This window comes from Coenobita brevimanus, chromosome 40, assembly GCF_032717465.1.
Source record: "Coenobita brevimanus isolate Jiangsu-jjx chromosome 40, ASM3271746v2, whole genome shotgun sequence".
NCBI lineage: Eukaryota > Metazoa > Arthropoda > Malacostraca > Decapoda > Coenobitidae > Coenobita > Coenobita brevimanus.
The window spans coordinates 24,460,831-24,466,694 of NC_136993.1; the positions used below are offsets into that span (position 1 = coordinate 24,460,831).

The following is a 5,864-nucleotide window of genomic DNA, read 5'->3' on the forward strand; positions in this document are numbered from 1 at the left end:
CAAAATTCAGAACAAAGCTGTTAGAATCATGAACAACCCTGTCATTACATATAAACTACCTCCCCTGCATGTAAGAAGGAATGTTGCCTCCCTTGCATTATTTTACAGATATTTTTTTGGCAAATGCTCAGACGAAGTTGCGTCCATGGTGCCACCTCTCCATGCCTTCCCTCGTGCTACACGGGCATCTGGTAGCGCTCATGACTGGAATGTCACTCAGCCACATTGCAGAACTTCTGCCTATCATAATTCTTTCATTCCCCGAACTGCATCTCTCTGGAATTTGCTTCCCCAGAGTTGTTTCCCTCCTAATTTCAACCCACAGCTGTTCAAGTCTAACTGTTACAGATATTTTATGAACGGAGGACGCCAGTAATCTGGTGTATGGATTGTTTTTTTTTTTTTTTTTTTTTTTTACTCATTTGTTTTTCCTTCGTTCTGTTATTTGTATATATATATATATATATATATATATATATATATATATATATATATATATAAAAGACTTGCTACTGTTCAACTCGCCAACAGAAGAAATCAGAGAAAACCATGAAATATACATACAGGATCTGTGGAGGGAAAGAGCAAATAAGATAAGAGCAGACCAGTGATGTTTGAAAATACCACCAAGCGCTGCCGATACAAAGGCAACAGCGCCCGTTCATCAGTATCAGTATCTCATTGTTGACAAATTCAGAGGGAATCAGAAGCAGGTAAGTTTGAGTTAATTTCAGAAATTCAGATATATTTGAAATATGTTATTGATTTCAGTGGCTGTTTCTATGGTTAACTAATATAACGTTTACCTGTGGTATTAGTAGATGAAGAGGGGACACCGAGTGTGAAGTTTTGGGAAAAACGAAAAGTAGAAAAGAGGAGATACAATGGCCTGCAAGCCAAAACTGCAGCTGAAAATCATCATGCAGTTTGGAGATCCTGTGCTGTTAATTCACTGAAACTGGCTGGAAAAGCTGCAGTTGAATGTTGTCAGGCAACTGTCTCACTTTTTGATTTTCTTGAGGCAGTTTATGTGTTCTTCACAGCCTCTACACATCGTTATGCAATTCTTACAGACTCTCTGAAAACTGTAAAATCTGGCCCGGTATCTGTGCCATAGAGGGTTTCTACAGCACGATGGTCCTGTCGAGCAGTTGCAGTGAAAGCACTTGTCCAAGGATATCACCCTATTCGTGAAGCACTTGCCAAAATAGCAAGAGATGAAAATGAGATGACCAAAGCATGTAATGAAGCCAAAGGTCTCCATGACAGGATGTGCAATCTAGAAACTGCCATTTATGCTGTTTTTTTGACATGACATTTTTTGGCAGAATTGATGCCAAAAGCCACACTTTGCAACTTACAAAACTTGATCTGAACACAGGAGTAACAATGTTGAAGTCCTTGGAAACTATTGTGTGAAAAAAAAAAAAAAAAAAAAAAAGAGAGAGAGAGAGAGAGAGAGAGAGAGATTGCTTCCATGTTTATGAAAAGAAGGGAAGGGAAATGTCTGGAACTGATGATTATTCGCAGACACGCAATCGTCAACGTAATGTGCGGTTCAATCCCCATTGGATTATGGACGATCAGAAGACATGGCCCTCTCAGTCTGAAAAATTCCGCCTTCAGAATTTTCTTCCGGCAATCGATCAGTTTCTGAGTTCACTGGATCAACGGTTGAAGGCTTATGAGAATACCTGTTCCCTTTTCGGTTTCCTGTTTAAATTGGAATCACTGAACTGTGTTGAAATCGAAGCAGCTGCAACAAAACTGGTTGCTGAGTACAAGGATGATCTGGATCAAACACTTGGTGTTGAACTTGTGCAGTTTACAACCTTCTTCATCCAATTTTTCGAAGACAAAGAAGGTGAGAGAGGAGGGCACATTTCCTTTACAAACTCTTGACGGGCAAGAAGGTTGCAGATACATTTCCAAATGTCGAGATAATGTTCTGCAGAACGTTCATTCAGTAAAATGAAGTTTATTAAAAACAGACTTCGTACTACAATGTGTCATGATAGGCTCAGTCACCTGGCCTTGATGAGTATTGAGTATGACATTCTCAGAGAGATTGATCTCGACAAATTGATCAGAGACTTTGAAAGGGTCAAGGCTCATAAAGTATTATCTTATCTATTGCCAGAAGCCATAATCCCGGAAGGGGTGGCCATTTGTCTTTGAGTTATTTGTTTTACGGAGAGGGGCACAAACCCTCCACCGACCCATTTGTTGACACGTACGGAGCACGTATGGTTTGGTTATATGGTTACCACCCAGCGTTGTAAATGGTTTCTTGGCTTACAGGAAACCATTTGGCTTGTCAGTCACTGTAAAGCCACCTGTAAAAGAAAGAAAAGCAATAAGAAGTGACAGGAGAGATGGAAGAAATAGGAAGAGAGGAGGGCAGGCACAGAAAAAGAATGATAAAGGCTAAGGAAGAAGTAGGCAGTACTACATCAAGTGAGTGGATGATGGTCGTCACCACCTACCTCATAAAGTGTACCTTGTTTGAAAATACAGGTACTGTGCATTTTTCACTTGTCTTTCAGTAAATGATCAGTTTCTGTCTGAGTTAATTGGATCAATGGTTGAAGGCCGTTATATTTAGTATTTACTAAAATTCTGTTTTATAAATTTTTCATAATTTTGTTAGTATGTTATCAAATTCAACAAACTGTATATTTGTTTTACTAGTCTGAATATAAACCTTCAATTTTAATTATAGTTTATATAGAATTTACTTGACCTTAGATATACAAACCTGGCTAACTTTTACAGTGTGTAATAGGTCGGTGACCACCATAGTTGAGGTGCCGTGTTAGGGTGTAATACATAGATTATTTCCAACGAAATCTAGTCATACCTTACACTGTTGGACAAAACCATTATTTGAGGTTTCAACGTTCAGTAACGTGAGAATCTTGGGGAAAAAAAAAAAAATGCAATAAAATTGCTTGAAATTTTTCATCATGTGAAGTGGTAAATTGGAACCAGTCAACTTCAAACCTCATGAATGACTTCAACTATGCCATCAGCCTTATATAATTCTAAGGTAGGGGGGCCTCCACACGGAGGCTGCCCAGGGGCCTCCACGTCTAAATCTGGCCCTGGTTGTAGTATTTGATGAAATTTTCTCCATGAATTCGCTGTCGTAGTTAATTCCATGGAAATGAGGCATCAATATTATATTTTATGCCCTCATTGCATTTAGTCCAAGCAGCATATTTCCTCTAACTGATAATTTTTCTATGTAAAAGGTGGTAGTGATGATTTTGTGCTCTCTGTGAATTTCATGTCTAACTCAATCATACCAATGACGGCATTTCTTTACCATCCACTGTGTATAAATGTAAGTCTGAATTGTCCAGAAACGTCACTTTCCTATTTCTAAAAATTCTTTCTAACTCATCTTTTATTAAATTCTCTGGTGAGCCTGATTCCAAAAATAATGAAATCTCTTCCTCTTCACATAGAGCAGATATCAAAATGCTTTCGTTTCCAAGAATACTCCATATGTTTAGTATTTGTTCATTTGATTGTTTTATGTGCCATCGGATTTTGAGCTGGTACGACCTTCCCTGACCTATAGATGGATACAACAGGAGGGACTCCATCAGGCCCATATGCCTTGTTAGTATTGAGGCCAGTAATGGCAGAAAATACATCAGCTGAAGAAATTTTAATGTCAGCCATGAGGAAGTCAGAGGGGGGAAGTGATGGAGGAACAGCACCAGAATCGTCTAAGGTGGAATTGGAGGAGAAAGTTTGCGCAAAGAGATCTGCTTTATCAGTAGAAAAAATAGCTACAGAGCCATCAGAGTAGAAAAGAGGAGGGAAGGATGAAGAGGTAAAGTTGTTAGAAAGGTTTTTGGCAAGGTGCCAGAAGGAGCGGGAAGAATTCGAGTTGGAGAGTTGAGAGTGTTTAGTACTGATGAAATTATTTTTAGCAGAGCGAAGAACAGACTTAGGACGATTCCGGGTAAAAACATATAAAAGATATGATTCAGGGGTGGGTTGGCTCTGGTACCTTTTATAGGTCCTCTCCTTGTTGCGGACAGCATTAGAACAAGCGTGATTAAACCAAGGCTTTCTTGCATTAGTCAGAGGATATGAGAAAGGAATGTATGCTTCCATGCCTGAGAGAATAACCTCTGTAATGCGCAAGGCACACCCAGATGGCTCCCGGCCATGGAAGCAATAGTCATTCCAGGGAAAATCAAAGAAGTACTGCCTGAGGGCCTCCCAATCCGCAGCTCCAAAATGCCACAGACGTCGTTTCTTTGGAGGGTCCACAGGCTGTACCGGAGCGACAGGACAGGTTAAAGTGATAAGGTTGTGATCGGAGAAGCCCAATGGAGAGAAAAAATTAACAGTGTAAGCAGAAGGATTAGTAGTAACGAAGAGGTCAAGTATGTTGGAGCTCTCTCCAAGGCGGTCAGGGATACGGGTAGGGTGCTGTACAAGCTGCTCTAGGTCATTAAGGATAGAAAAGGTGTAAGCTAGTTCACCAGGTGAATCAAAGGAGAGGAGAGCCAAAGGTGGTGGTGAACATTGAAATCTCCTAGAACGGAGATTTCAGAGAAAGGAGAAATGGATAGAATGTGTTCCATCGTAGAAGTAAGATAGTCAAAGAATTTTTGATAGTCAGTAGAATTAGGTGATAAGTAAACAGCGCAGATATATTTATTCAGAGAATGACAGGAAAGCCGAAGCCAGAGTGTAGAGAATTCAGAAGAATCGAGTTCAGGAACACGAGAACAAGATAGGTCATCGCGTACATATACACAACATCACCTTTGGCTTTGAAATGAGTATAGAGAAAGTAGGAGGATACAGAAAAGGGTTTGCTGTCAGTTGCCTCAGACAGCTGAGTCTCAGTTAGAAAAAGAAGGTGAGGTTTAGAGAAGGAGAGGTGGTGCTCAACAGAGCGAGAGTTAGAGGAAAGGCCGGAAATGTTGCAGAAATGAAGAAGAAGAGAGTCAGACAATGGTTCCAGCCGAGGCACTGACCGCAAATTTTTGTTATACCATTTTAAAGCAGCACTGGCACGTGGCGGGTTAAGTGTGTGTGTGTGTGTGTGTGTGTGTGTGTGTGTGTGTTTTACAAGTGTCAATAACGTTATGATCTGATTTCGACCATTCTTGGTGGAAGGGCTGGAGGTCAGCCAGGGGAGCTGACATAACGATTTTGAGAAGACATGAACGTTCAAGGTCACTTGGCAAGGTTGACGTATATAGTGTTTCTTTTAATTATCTGTTTTATTTTAGATCAGAGTTGGTGGAAGGGTTCAGGGTTCAGAGAATGAAGGGCTATGATTTTGATAACAATTAGTCAAAGATCAAGATCACATGGAAGTTTGAAAGTTCTCTGTCATCTGGCAAGGTCAGTTTACAGATCTATGTTATGATATAGGCCAGACATGGATGAGATTAGTAATGCAAGGATGTCAGAAATCAAACTTACGAACAGTCCTTAAAAATCTAGGGATCATCACAAGTTCATCTAAAACATTTTTTTCCCCGAATTCAACCAATGTTGGTGGAAAGGATGAGACTTTGTTGGGAATGAAGTAGGTCAGTTCTGTGAACAATCACTCGAAAGTCATGGTTACAGGCCACATGGCTTCCACAAATGAAGATATTAATGGAAGCAACAGATATACTCCCGAGGGCATAATGAATGGAAAAGTTTAGCTGTAGGAAATACCACCCCATTCAAAACACAGCTCCATAATGCAACTCCTATCTAAGCAGCCATAATTTTGAGTCATTTCATGATGTTTGTGAAAAATAGGTTAACGTTCCACTAACCCAACATGCATAACAATCAGAACTTAACTTCAGAGTGTCATCCATAATTTGCCAGAG

At 40.0% G+C, this 5,864-nt stretch overlaps 1 pseudogene; it reads left to right on the plus strand.

Annotated features, from left to right (window-relative positions):
* The first annotated feature begins 1,270 nt into the window (after positions 1-1,270).
* On the plus strand, positions 1,271-1,970 carry LOC145396996 (uncharacterized; annotated as a pseudogene).
* Positions 1,971-5,864: the final 3,894 nt, after the last annotated feature.